Source organism: Dufourea novaeangliae, unplaced genomic scaffold (genome assembly GCF_001272555.1).
Source record: "Dufourea novaeangliae isolate 0120121106 unplaced genomic scaffold, ASM127255v1 scaffold299, whole genome shotgun sequence".
NCBI classification, from domain to species: Eukaryota; Metazoa; Arthropoda; class Insecta; order Hymenoptera; family Halictidae; genus Dufourea; species Dufourea novaeangliae.
In genome coordinates this window covers 148,948-163,909 of record NW_015374192.1, presented here as the reverse complement: position 1 = coordinate 163,909, position 14,962 = coordinate 148,948, and the positions used below count along the sequence as shown (strand labels likewise).

General features: G+C 50.8%; 1 protein-coding gene across 2 annotated transcripts in view; it reads right to left on the bottom strand.

Annotated features, from left to right (window-relative positions):
• The window catches only part of LOC107192256 (cell surface glycoprotein 1-like), a 71,794-nt gene that overhangs the window by 40,737 nt on the left and 16,095 nt on the right, over positions 1-14,962 (bottom strand). Inside the window, exons 1-2 of one of the 2 annotated variants that reach the window (XM_015581470.1) lie at positions 4,135-4,306; positions 3,356-3,533 (exon numbers count right to left, since the gene is read on the bottom strand). The exons of the other annotated variant lie outside the window; for it this stretch is intronic. The gene's annotated coding sequence lies outside the window, so the exon portion shown is untranslated. Of the gene's footprint in view, positions 1-3,355; positions 3,534-4,134; positions 4,307-14,962 lie in introns of those variants that run through there. 2 annotated transcript variants of the gene reach the window in all.

Below are 14,962 nucleotides of genomic sequence, written 5' to 3'. Positions count from 1 at the left end.
TTTCTGGGAAACGATAAAGATAAACCGTAGTTTCGACGCGTTTATCCGCCGTGACTCAGAAAATTCTTTCGTGTCCCGAGATTATAATCGCCGATCGAACATTGTTTCGTGGTTTCGGCGTGAATGTGCAGCAGACCTGGTCGGCGTCCAGCTCGCGGAACGATCAAGACATCAACGTTAAAATATTCCGAAATGCAATCGGTAGATTCCGTTTGTATCCTAATTAATTCAACGGCGTCGCGTTAAATCAAGGGCGTTTCGCGATTCCCTCCCTCCCCCTGGCGTGTGTCTTTGAAATGCGCTAGAACCGTAGTGGCAGTGTAACGTGGGCACTGGGTCAACAACATACACGGCCATATATTCGTTCGAGTCATTAACGGCTAAGGAAACATATTACTGTCAAACAGAGTAGAAGCAGAAAAAAAAATTTTCCTTTTCCGGCTCCCCTATGATGGTTGTGTGTTCGAGAGGACAGTGCGCACGGTCGATTCCCACGGCTGCTAGAAGAACGGGGACATACGCGCGCAACACAGTGTACCCAATCAAACGTCCATTATTTTCACAGGGCCTGGGCAGAGCACGGTTAATTCGTGGCTGCAGGGCCTAGCCCAATAATTCGTCCTCGAAAAAAGGACATCTGCTCGGCCCACTGTTCTCGAAATTGAGAATTACGGGCGTGCCGGGCGAGAATGGGAACTGGCGACGACGACAACGACGGCGCATCGTCGGGGCCCGTATTCACGCGCGTGTCCCGCATGCGTGAACGGATCCGTCGTCCGGTCCGCACACGTGCGTGTGTACGACGGCCGTGTGCCACCAATCAAAGTCGTGGTTCTAGTGAAGGCAAACAGGAAAGCAAACCCCGTGAGTGAGCGAACGTACGAACAAGCGAGGGAGGGTGCAAAGATAGGGTCGGGGGCCAGGACAGAATAGAATGGGGTAGGCTCGTGACCGGGAGTAGGCTTAAAAATATACGCATATCCGGAGTACTATGCGGTGTATCTATTTTTGGTCCCGGTTGCAGGACGCGTGCACCCTTCGCCTCGTGTAAACACACCGAGAGAACGGGCTGGCATGGGCCTCGAAGAAGGGTGCAAGAGTCCCTGAAAGCCGAATCTAAAGACTCGTGTAAACACCGAGAGAGATAGGGAACGAGAATACATATACTGCCGGGATGGGTCCCAGCAAACTTCCGCGTTTCATCCCCACCGATAAAAAAGAAAAAAGGCACGATAATCCTATGTCACGAGGCTATAGTGTACACAGGTCGATCGAGAACGTGCGTAGTATTTTGGGAGAAAAGAAAATCGTATGGTGAGAGAACAGGAGAGAAAACTAAGCAGAAGAAGAACCAGAGGGCCATTTTCTCGCGAAAAACCGGTCGAGAGCCCCGAGGCGTTTCGCGAAGGCATTCTCGAGGCTACACACTCCGGGACGACGTTGTGCACGTCTGCCCGAGGCGGCGGTCGCGGGGAACAGCTCTTTTCTTCGTTCTTGCAAACGAGAGAAAGGCAGATGTGGGCAAGTTAACGACCCGTTATCGCGTGGATGGCGTGGACTCGCCGTTGCTGAAACTGGTTGCCGCCGATATTGCGGTAAGGAGGGAAAAAGGCATCGGACGCAGCCGGGCGGAGGGAGGGTGGGAGAGGTGCGCCGATGCGTGGCGAATCGTGAAACGTCGACAAAGCGTACGGATCGTGGAACGCGACCGTTGAACAATCTGCCAACACAGGTGCACACGGCTGCTGCGAAAACAGTTAACGACGACCCGGCGTCGCGTCTTGTCTGTGCTTCGACATTCTGGAGTAGGTAACTCGAATTTTACAGGATTCTTTCTACGGAATGCGATTACGCATACGAAATTTTTATTTACTCGATGCATATAGACTAATAATAGGCTACAAATAGGCTAACCCAACACCGGTGGAAAAGAGCGAGAAAGAGGAGCCACCGCGAAAATGAATCTCTAGGAAAGGCCGAGGCAACAACAATTGTGGAGGAAAAGATTGGGCCAAGGTGCATGCGGAGAGTGGCCTGCCTGCCTGCCTGCCTGCCTGCCTGGCTAGCCAGCCTGTCAGCCAGCCAGGCCAACATTTTCTCGGCCTTTCTCCACCGGTTGCCATTCCCCGAGCGACAACAATCGCTTCCGTGGAAGCCTTGACTGCGTTTTAAATGCACGGCAGGTAGAGGCCTGCTATGCAAAATCGGCACAAAGGAGGGACAGAGAGAAAAAAAGAGAGAGAGAAGAGGGAGAATCTGTAGGCAGCCAGGCAGACACGTCGCCTCAGTTTAAGGCACCCGGGGTTGGCAAGAACGTATCTCCTTTCTATCCCACTCTTCTCCTCCTCGTTTGCCATGGTAACAAGCAGACGCCGCTAAATCTGCGTGCGGAGCACACAAAGCCCTGTTCCGTTGCAAGTTTTCGTCTCCAGTCGATTCGCTGCCTGTCTGTCGGTCGAGGGACACACACGCAGCGCGCGTCCGCTTTCAAAGAATTCTCGATGTTCTATGGATGACGTGTGACGCGCGTGAAGCGGTTCTCTTGACCCGCGAATGAACGGATCGAAGAAGAGAATGGCAGGCACGGAATAGCAGCACGAGCAAGGAGAGCCCGATCGCAAGAGATTCCGATGGATCGTGGGCCGGAGGGAAAGGTCACCGGTGTGTTGGGTCTTGAAATCGTGCGTGTACGGTCGATCGTTTGGGGGTTAATACCGGCCAACTGGTGGGAGAAGGAATCAAGATGGCGTAACAGGCCGCTGCTCCCAACGATCCTTCGATCCCGACCGCGCGCGGCGGCTTCCATGTCCGATCGTGGCGACGACCACCGAGTGAACGATGTAGAAAGATCAGCCCAGAGACCACACTAACTACTGGGACGAACCAACTCCGATCCAACGAGAGAGACGCCGAGTCGTTGGAACGAGTACGAGCGAAAGCCGGCTCTCTCGTACACGGCGGCTGCTATATCGATTGATGGTGGTGCCCATCTTCAAAATGGCGCGAGGGTACACGCTCGAAATCCCGCTCGCGACGCGTTTAACGTTCGTCTCATGGATACCTGACAGGAAACGCGCAACAAGAATACGTAGCGGCCCAATTAACCGTTCGTCCGAGTATCCGGTCGACACCAGGGGGGCCGTCTCCTGGCTCTCTCGAGGAAACCAAAAACCATGGGAATACATACACACATCGTAGTGTCGTCGTCGTCGATCGAAGACCACGCGGCGGCGGCGGCGTTAACGGAAAGAAAGGTGTGCACCCTATGGGGGCGCGCGCGGTACGAGTTCTTCTAACGAGTGGGGAATGAAGCGAAGAATGCCCGACACTCACGGCGGGGGGGGTTGGTACTCACCTCGATGGTCGAGGGTGTCGTGAGTGGCGCGTCGAAGCGAAATTTTCCCGTGAAGAGGGTCCCTCGCCGCGGCTCGCCACAAGAAACACACTGGATATATTATTCCGAGAGGAGCGACGATGATGATGATGACAACGGCGGCGACGGTGGCGGGTATGTGTAGCACGGTGCGTGGCGTCTAGACAGACACGAGAGTAACGAGAGGTGAAGGCGGCTGGTTGGCTGGCTGGCAGACTGGCAGGCACACGAGGTTAACTTTCTGTATTGGCAAAGGCAAGAGGGAACACCGAACGAACGAACTCGAGGCAGAGAGCAGTTTTTAGCGGGAGCGCGTTCGCGAACTCATCCACTAGGCTCGGTAACGCGCGACCGACTGAAGAGAGAGAAGCGGAGGGGAAGCGGCGTCCGTCTGTCGGTCCGTCTGTCCGTCCGACCGACCGTCTTTCTGTCACCAGCGCGTATTGCTCGCTCTCCTGCTCGCTCCTACTCGCGTGCGTTCACTCTCTTTCACTCACTCTCACTCTCTCTATCTCTCTCTTTCTCTCCCTCTCTCACACGCTCTTTCTCTCCCCTCTGTCTTTTCCTCTTCGCTGCTCTTGCGCCTATGGTTCGTTCTTTCTCTCACTCGATTTTCCCTCGAACCTGGTGCCTGTACACACTTCGTCGACCTCAAAGCCACCACCAACAGGTACACCGGCGTTTCACCTCCGCGAGACACGATCGTGGAAATCCCTCGATTCCACACGATGAACGTAGGGGTACAGACGCGTGAAACTCACCCCTGTGCGAGGGAAGCTTGACGATCTGTTGTCGGCAGAGAGACACAACAGGAGACACGATAATTGCGAATCCCCGCGGCTCGATGTCGGCGAACCGGACGATCGATCGATCGCGTCTCGTTTCGACGCGATTCTCCCTGATGGTTCGGTTTCCTTTGTTCCCGCCGAACCGTAGTTTCGGCTGTGTACCCGCCTCTCTCTTTGTAGTGAATGTCGAAGGGCTTTGTATGGGACGGTCGATGCAGCAACGCGCGCACAAACTGGCCGAAAATCGGTGAAAAAGAAACACTATAACGTCGTACCCCGTGTACTTGTGTATCCTTCCTTAAAGAGGAATATTCTTTTCCGCCGTAGAAACGCTCGAATAAATATATAGCGATTCTCTCGTATCGCTCACGTTTCTTTCTATTACTTGTCCCCGGTCGTGCGTACGCGTTCACCGAGCAACCGAGCACGGCTCCGTGTTTTACCACTGCGTTCTGCACTGCTCGACGGTCGGAGAAAGAATGAGCTCCGGGATAGACGGGAGGCAGGAACGTATCGGTCGAGCCCGGCACCCCGGGACTCGGTTCTCATGGTGGCAGCCCTGCCTGCCTCGAGCTCGCCAAGAACGTCGGGGTATGGGGGTTCGACTCCAGGGCGGGGTCCCGTCACGAAGGGCTCCCTACCCTCTCGCCGGAACACGGGCAACGCGCGCCACCAAGAGAAAGTGCATATAAGTATATATACCCATTTTCAGGGTCAGTTCTTTTTCGAGTACTCGCCTATAGCAGATGGAGTCCATCGACGCAACATCGTCGATCGTTATAAATTGTCGTGGCAATTGCTTTCAATAGATATCGTTCGGGACAATTTACGCAACGATTTTCGTACGCAGGAGCAGAGGGTGTTGGTTACTCGGTTAACGACCTACCGTAATACTCTACGGCGTTTCGATCAAATTCAGCTAGCAGAGAGGGGGAAATGAGATTCGTGGTAAATTCATTCGAACGGAAATCGCAGGCTCGTTGCCCACACACAATCAGAGTCGACATCGCGCGCGCGTTTTCTTTCGAACAATCGGAGTCACGTAATTATCTAGTGGTTGTGTAGGCCCCAGAAAGCAATCTCCCGCGATCGTGGCTCGTTCTACCTGGAAATCATTGGTTGTTTAGGCAACACGGACCCGGTGGTCGCTCGAGCGAAACAAAATACGCGTATATCTGCCGCCACTACCTCTGCTGTTCGCCTACAACTGGTCTGGGTCGCCTTTCGCCTTTCCTGGCGGTGACTAATGCGAAAAGCGTCACACCGCCCGGTGGAACGGCTCCGCTTCACTCCACTCCACTCCGCTCCGCGTCGACGACGACGGGAGACGACGTTCGGGTGTTAGATAACAGTTTGGCGCGTCTGGAATTTCGGAATTTCGACTAGACACCACCGGCGGCATACGTTCAACTCTCTCACTCCCGTTCTCCAGAGACTTCGATGCGTCGCGTCGCCACGTCGCTTTTCATCGCCGCCGTGTAAAAGCCAGCTCATTCCGTTCCCGGCCAGCGATACGTTGTATCGATTTCCGAACGACCACCGCCACCCACCCCTCCATACCGTGAGCCCAACTTATTGGCTTCTTGCATACATAATGCCATTTTTCCCGAGTTATCAATTTTTTCGCAACACGATGGTGGATAAAGATGATAGGACCACGTTCTCAATAATAACTTTTATGATCTTTATAAACCTTGGTCTTGAGGCGAAACTGACCGTTTATCGATTTGTTCGCGTGCAAGTTACTCGAAACCACTCATACGCGTCGTCCGAAGAAATAAAGGTAATCCGCATGGAATGCGTAAGCTTCGATCGTCTCGATTGTCGTCGATCCGATACCCAAGCGTGGGCTCCGTTCACCGGAAATCAGTTATCGATAGGCGTTAGCTCCGACGGGGTAGGGCAAAGATCGGTTTCTCGGTATCGAATTGTCGCGCGTGCACTCTCCGTTGGGTCTCGGTGTATAACAACGTTGCATACCATCCCGAGGACGCTTTTGTGCGCGTCAAACAATGCCCGGATAAAGATTTTCCGCGAACGAGAATCCGATTATGGTTTCCGGCCCGGGACACGACCTCGACCTCCTATGTTCTTCGCCGTACGATATACCGACGGACTGCGAATCGTTGAAAAGTTTCGTGGAAGTTGTTACGCGTCAAATATCCGCGAGATTTCCGAAACAGGTGGATGATTGAGCGTGACTCGATCGTGATCGTAAAACTCGAGACGAAGGAAAGCAACCGTACGACGGGCAGGGAAGGGGTGGAGCATAAATTCTTGGAGCATTCAGGACTGTGAAATTACTCGGTCGCAACGAGGAGAACCGTAACGCGCTACGAATTACTCGTCACGACGCTTCGACCGTTGTTTCTACGCTGTCGCGATTTAATAGGCGGCCGCGCAGCGATCGCACGATAGACAACGGAATATGATATTCGCGCTGAAACCGCGCCGCATCGAATGATATAACAGCGCGAATAGAGAGAGAGTTACGCCCGTGTATTCTCCCGAGCCTGGAATATAATGACTCTTCCTCGAATTAATGGAAATCGATTTCAGGAACGCGCGTGGCCGACTCATCGGACATGCAGCTTCCTATTAGAGTAGGAATCGACGTGCTCCAGAGCTCGCCCGCGGAATAATTGAAACCTATCCTGCTATCAAACGCGGTTCAGGTTTTTCGTTAATCGAGGAAGCATCAACGAGCGAAAGAGGTCCCATCAGGTTTGGCATCCTCGAAGAATAAATTCGATTAACAACCGACCCTGAATAATCCAGGGAGAGAAGAGCATCCTCCGACCGAATGCTCTACTTAACGCCAATTATCTTCGATCGTTGGTACTACGTTTCGTTTCTTTTATGCGTGCCCTCCGTCCCAGCTGGCTATCGAAACGAACAAAGAGTACACGTTGTCGCGGCTTCCACGATAATTGACAACATTCTTTCGAAGCTGCCGCGACGCCGCTGGAGAAGAAGCTCGCCACGGAACGCATTAACCCAATTAGGTACGGGAACAATGACTAATCGGTGTTTCCAGAGCGATATCGTTATCAACGAACAATACCCATGGTCAATGGAACGCTGACAGGATTTCTTTGTTCGCGAGTTTGCTCCGTCTCCAAGATTCCATGTACATATGCGTCAGGCCGGGAAACGTCCAGAAAGCACGATAAACGGCGGAGTGACGAATCTTTTATAACACGCTCGGTTCTTTTTCATTTCTCCGGATTTTTAGCCGGTGTTATTACTGCAACCGTTTCCGCTCTGAAAATCCCGTTGCGCAGGTCGCTCGTGACCGGATTAACGTTTCGTCGATCGTGCGCGCCGTACTCTACACGCCTTTAGCTCGCCAAACGACGCCACGATCTGCCGAAAAGTCAAGTTTTCAAAACAATTTATCGCGAACGTGACACGACAGCGTATACCGTTTAATCAGGATCACTCCGCTCGTGGATGCACACAAGGACCAAAGAACCACGGTCAAGTTCGGGGACGGTATGCAGAAAGAAAACAAGAGGAATTATATAGGGTCTACAGACTCCTCTCGATTATCGTCTGTTCTACACGATTATTGTCCAGGCGATATCCCCACCACTGGAGTTCCACAAAGATGGAAGGACACAATTGTTGGTCGATTAACGATTTATTTTATTACACGACGATAACACGATTCTCGGTACGTGTACGAGAGCTGGCGCGAGCACTCGACCGATTACAGTGCTTCCGAGAGATCGGTGCCGTAGAAAAGACGATGGTTACCTCGGCTACGTAAACGGCGACGCATACGCAAAACATAACCTTGAAAGAGTGGCGTTCTAAATTGTTAACGACCGCTCTCTCCTTCCCTCCGCCGCGCCAAGCGGTTTCGAACGGAAGCGGAGAAAAAGAATTGAGAGCCAGCGGTGCATTTCCGACCCGGGATGCAGAAGGCGCGTTGACCTTTGTATCTTAACCCGGACTATTATACCCGGTAAATGAATAAAGTGGCTAACGGTCGAGGGATAAAGGTTCTCGTAATTCGTTCCCGACCGGAGATCGTTCTTTCTTGAAGTTTCATAGAGAGGGATTGCGCGCGCGCAACGATGGGGGGGGGGGGAGCAAAAAGAGAACTGGTCGACGAGAAAGATAAAAGATTTATAGCAGAAAGGTTTAATTAACCTGGACAATTGGAATAGTCCGACAGACATTCCAAAGAGAAACAACATAATACACTGGTTTTACAGGAACTTTTGTACACGATTTTGATTGTTAAATCGTGTTAACAAATTAGAAAAAAAATGTATTTCTTTTTTTACACGGTCTGTTTTGATATAAGACGATCGACCCAGATTCTAAGAAATAAAAAGATCTTGAACGAAGGTCTTGAATTTCGCCACTAAATTGGGTAATCCTTTCGCCAAACATGATCCTAATGGGGAACGAGCTGGAAAGTTTCAACGTGATTTGAAGTCATTAATGGCCTCTTAGAGATAATTGTGTAATGGCCTAGCTAAAACACAAACACAAGGATTAATAACTGACTTCGTTCTCACGTAAAAATGATAAGATTCGGACATGAATTTTCATTATGGTTTATTGCATTATCTTAGCTGATTTTTTAGATCTGAAACCAATCTTCTATTTTTCCATAGATGTAGTATATTTTTTACCGGAACGTATCTATCGCGTAAAAACAGAATTCGGTGTAATACAATCAAACACGAATGAACGCCTTCGAGCGGACATTCATCGAGCCGAAGACTACAGACGCTTTCGAATATAGCGTGTAATAGACGGTGTCGATTCTCGTATACGGCACGTTCATTGCCGGAAACGGAAGCTCCACCTTAGTCGCTGACTACGACAACGTTTGTGTGAACGTACTCGAAGAATGTCGGGCGCGCGTACCGGCGCACTTGAAAAACCGATCGATCGATCGTTGAACACGCGGCGCACAACTCTTTGTAACGGATCGAACGAACGGAGAGTGTGTATCAATCGCGAGTGTGCGCCAATTAGACACGGGAAACTAGACTGTAATGGATTGCGAGAGGGAATCCAATTCCTCCGGCGTGTATTGGTAGGGAGTTAAAAATAATTCGAAACGAATGGTATGGGACACGGTTGCAAATCGAATTATTATAGACACGGGCTCGTTCGGTCGTCTGTCCCGTTCAATCTGCGAGCGAACGAGTTCAACGAAGCTCGAAATGAAGCAATTAAAACGTGTCGACGGCGACACACGAGCGTTGGATCTCGTGTGTAAAAGGTAGGCCGGTTGCGTAGACGCGTGTTATTCCAGGCGCCAATTAATGAAGATGTACGACGACGACGCGCTCGCGAGCGTCTACGATACGATGCCAAATGGCACGAGCGCGCACCGCTTCAGGAACACGTACAGGCTCTCTTTCTTGGCCAATGAATGAACACCCACGCATTTCGATGTGCCCGCGCAACAAGGTCACTGACCAGATGGAATATCCCGCGAATCGTAATTCGACGAAAATGCAATCGTAATTCGACGGCTCTGATCCGATGCCAACAGACGGGCGACGCAAGGTGCACATCCGTTCTACGGGCTATTAGACTCTTAGAAAGCTTTCGGAGGGAGAAAAGGTTCGCCTGACACGAGGCGATTTGCTCGACAAGCGTCGATTTGTCAGCGTCTCGACGTAGGTGGGCGAACCCACGTGTGTCCTCACAGACTTCCCCCCCGTTTTGCTCGCGATCCTCCACGGATGAAATTACTTTCTACGATCGTTCATAGTGTTCGCCGATCTCCAGCACGTGCTAGGCACGACAAAATTCTTCTATCTCGCCCCGGTCTGTTTCTGGGCTTTTTTCGCTGCGTTAACACAAGATTCTCGGGCCTCGAATGACGGAACATTGCGTGAAAAGCAATACACAATTGGTTTCCCGTTACCAAACGTACGCACGAATCGTCCACCAAGACCGGTTAAAAATTCACCGGAACACTTTACTGCAAGCTCCCCCATCGAGGCCATTCGGGGCGCGAATATTTACTCGTGTCACGGTAAGCCGAGCTCCGGCGATACTATTTGTCCAGGGGCTACTTTATCGCGTTACTTTATCGCGCATAACCCGACGCCCGAAGACTGCACCGAGGAGAAATTACGACGGCGCTACCACCGCTCCTCGTATCGCTGGGCTCCTCGATATCGGGTAACCCGTTGAACCTTGGCGTTCTCGATGAATTTTATTTTTCTCATTACGTAACACGCGACGCGACAAGAAGACAAGTAATTGTACACGGTGGGCAAATGAACCGTCCCGGGTCTCACCACCACCACCGAGATTCGGTTAGAGGAAATCCTCCAACCACGACACGTAATTACCCATATCCCAATCACGGCGACGATCCGGAGGAGAATCAGTTCCATTGAAACGGGCCCATAAATTACGGATCAGTTTGAGCAGAGTGAAGACCTTCGTAACTTCAAAGCACCAACGACCGCTGGCTAATATTATATATTATTCGACGCCGTCCCCGGTTCCGGCGACCTTAACCCAGGCTGGCTCACGGTCCACGCACTCACGAATCACACATATCCCTACTGGGAGGACCCGGCTGACCTGCCATTTTAATACGGTTAAACCTCCACTTCCGAATAAAACTTCATCAGTCGTACCGAATCCCTCGCATCCGTCGGAACTCTGGACGGCTGGCGCCCGAAATTATTTTCAGGATCCGTGCAGCAGCGACCACCGGGAAACGAGGCGGGACACGGACGCGGCGAATGCACACGTAACCAGAGCTTGGGGAACCGATGAAAAACCGGTGCACGTACCGGAGGAATGCGCTCGTTCGTTCGTTCGGTCGTACGAGCTTCGGATACGTTCGTGTGCACACACTTCCCGTGAAACTTTTGTCTCGCATGGAACCGACCATCGATATCTCCTTCCTTGCACGTGCTGAATGTATCGCACAGTTCACGGTTCCCGCTATCGACCGACCGGCAGCAGCAGGTCTCCATTGGTTCTCATCACCGTCTCCTCGTGCCAGTTCGTACTTCCACGATGCAGATTCGATGCCGCGATTGCGTTACCGTTCAAAGGGAAAGTGAATTTTCAATGTCTTTCGATCGATACACCGCACAGTGGACCGATCGTAAGAAATTCTCGGACATTTGATATTTATTTCTTTAAACAAAAAAACTTACATTCTGAAATTCACACGCAACGATTCGTGATTCAGATCTTACTAGATTCGATTTTTATCATTTTTGTTCATAAGTAATTATGCAATCTATTTAATTTTGTAACACGATGATGATGGTATCATGAACTATAGTTATTCTGAGTGTTAAACCAGTTAATAATGTAGAAAAAGTAGTAGAGCTAAAGTCGCATCTACGAATGTCCGGTTTTTCCTTAGTTTCGTTCCACTGTGCATCGGTATTCGCATCACGAACGCGACACAAGCGGGACAGACGCATCGAGGATTAATTTTCAGCTGAACAACACCGTTCCTCCATTTAACCCTGGTAAGGTGTATTCTCCTTTTATAAGTCTCGAGACAGGTTCGCGACACTTTGTCGTTGTGTCGATATATACTTACGAATACGTAAATTTCAGTGAAAATGAAACGAGGACAATTTGTCGGCTTCTGAGCTAACAGTGCTCCGTAAATTATTTACGCGCGCTCTTGTTCGAGCTCTTCTACGTCTCGGATGCGAGGCACGCGCGCGCGGGCGTACGGTGGAATGCACGCGTCGCGCGCATAATTAACATCCGAAACTTAGTTTCTTTTCCTTAGAGAGAGGACAGGCAGACCGGTGGAATTGCATTCGCGCTGTTCATTCAGCCGAAGGCTAACGAGTCTTCGACGCGTTGTCGCTTAAACTCCAATAAAAATAAATGTGTGTGTGTGTATGTATATACATATATATCTTATCCTGAAGACCGTGTAATGGGCAAGTCCTCTCCCCAGGTGTAGGAGTCGCGCGAATGTAATTTGCGCGACGAGATGGTTCGTCGCGACTCGCCTGAAAGGCTAATGATACGGCCATTGTGCCATGGGTCGTCGTCGTCGTTGTTCGAGCAAGACGGTAAATCACCGACATTCGCAGCAATTAAGTTCTAATTAAGCGTCGCAAGACCAAGTCCAGCCACGATGCTGATTTCATTCATGGGAGGTAGATGACCACGCGGAGCGGAGCCGAGTGGAACGGAACGGAGCGGAGAGACCACGAGAAGAGAGGAGGCTCGTACACGAGGAACGTGACCACGAGGCCCTCGTACAGGGTGTACCACCAGTCTCCAGGGAGGCCGAAGTCCGATCACGTACTCGCGTTTCTCGACGATTGGTAACGACTCGCGAAGGAGCCGAAAGGGTGTAGCGAACGGCGTAACCACCCTGTCGGTACCGTTGCGATAAAGGGGTATGGGGGACGAGTGGAAACACGTTCTCCTGGAAATGTCTAAGGTCTGCCAGGAACGTCGTCGCGTCTAACGGGACTAGACGGGAACCGTGACGCTGAGATCGCATCGGTAAAGCGAATTGCTCGTTACACGCGAAAACATAATTTCTATGCCTGTTGCACGAGCTTTTAATGAGGCCCTGTAAATCTTAGGAGAGGAAAGAAAGGAAGAAAAAATGTGTCGTTTCCCTAATTACAACAGATAGAGGTAGCCGAAACTCAAGGTGGGTTTAAACGAGCCACACACGGGTTCACGTGCGACGGGTCAATTATTTTCAGGACGGGGGAGAGAGAGACGGCAAAGAGTCGCGTGAAAGAGAAGCATTTGAAAAATCCGGGGATATAACTTTTCCCTTTTGTCGCGTGCAATTATCACCGGTGAGCTCGTCGACGCGACGTCGCCGTGCGTACACATTACGCCCGGTGAATTTTATGTGAAAAATTAATGACTTTTTCCTTTTTCCACCGCCCGGAGATTTCAGTCAACGCCAAATGTCTCTGGCCCGACATTGATTTAAATGGCCGTTGAACGGTGGCGCGCGAGGGACAGATGTAAACGCGTTCATTTAAATCAACGGTGCCCGTCCGCCTTCTTTTTTTCATTTCGGTACGTGCACGAGCGAACGCGTCGAAAATATGCGTCTATGGAAACCTGCACCGACAGATGCGTACCACGTTTTTAAATAACCGAAAGTATCCATTGTTTTCGACGATGCCAATCGACGTGCAATACTAGTAGATCGCTGGCTTGGAATCGTTATCGTTCACGCTCGAATAAGTCGATCCTGAAGAGCAGAACGAACGGAGCTCGAGCAATCGCGGCAGTTTCGCTCGAGACGAGACACACGCGATGTTTCGCGTCTTGGTCATAAGTGAAGCTGAATGCCGGCAGGAATAACGTTTTGTCGGGTCGTTTAATTCATTCTATGCCATTCTCGAGGCAATTAAGTAGCAGCGTATGACGAGAACTTCGCACTCGACAGGCCGATACCACTGTGATTCGTGGTTCGTTCGTGTACGTGTTCGCAAGTCAATGCGTAACCCTGACGGAAGCGACCAATTACCACTTTTACCGACGTGAAAACGGGCCTGTCGTTAACATATAATCTAGAATATCGATTAGACGGATCGACGAAACACAACAGGGGCCGATATTCTTGAAGAGGAGAACCGTCAGACACTCTTTAAAAATACTTTCTCGTTGCAAGGTGGACGAATACCTATTTCCAGCAGGGAGCGATGCCCGGGAAGAAACGAGAACCGTAAATTTCGCCGCGCGGCAGTACCGAAACAGCGTGCACCTGCGATTTCTCGCCAAGAAAAATAATTCCGTCTTCCCCTTGACGAGCTTTCTGGCGTCAGATTAAAAAACAGAAGTTTAACGTTCGTTCATCCCTCCGCGGGATAAGAAAGAGAACACGTAGTCGAGGATCTGATCAGGGACCGTTTTTCGAAACATTCCAAAGTAATAAAAATTGCGAAGACTCCGTCCGGTACGAGGTTTACTTTATCCTACGGGATGGTTCGAAGTGCAATAAACGGCTCGGCCGTGAGGTCTTTCGTTCAAACAGAATCGTTTATCTGCCCCGTGGAAGCCTTCGAGAAATCTTTCCGGTCATATCCGGCAAATCTCCCGACCCGCGCGCCGTAAAAACAACGCCGACCCACCAACCGAAAAGATACGAGTTCGTACGTTTTATCTTTAAGGGGGAAAAAAAAAGAGAAACCAAGGCGTGTTCTGGCTTCATTTTACCATTGACATAATCCTGTGACTAATCGGCCGTTCGAAAGCATCGAGTTCAGTGGGACAGAGTGTTATTCGAGTGGACAAACAAATGATCCGTATCATTACTGTCGCTCCGTATCTTTGGACTGAGTTCGACAGAAATTTCTACATTCTACTTTTCTCTACAAAATACGTGCCTCATCCTTATTCGAATTCTTCGTCCGTCAAACAAAGCATACTTTAAAATTCTAACAATATAGAGAAGAATGTCGAGCGTTCACTGGAGGATAACGGAATTATTGCCAAACGACGCGAATCATCCTCGAGGTAGAGGAATTCCGCTAACCAAGTGCTGGTCGAATACGAATACGGATATCGTAGAACGCCGGTGCGATCGAAGTAACGATCCATTCCACGAAAATTCGTATGACCAGAGAGAGCCAGTCCTGTCCTCCCCCGTTCTCGCGTGGCAGCACGAGAACGTCCTCGTCCTCATCCTCGTCCACCCTCCTCTCCGCAGGCTGATTCGTGGCGAACTACGCTTCCAACCGCTTCGACAGTGCACTCCAAAGGAGAGGGTCGGTGGTGCTTTCGTATTGATTGTACGTCGGATGATTCATGGGGGCCTCTCTCTCCACCGGTGCCCACCCCCGCG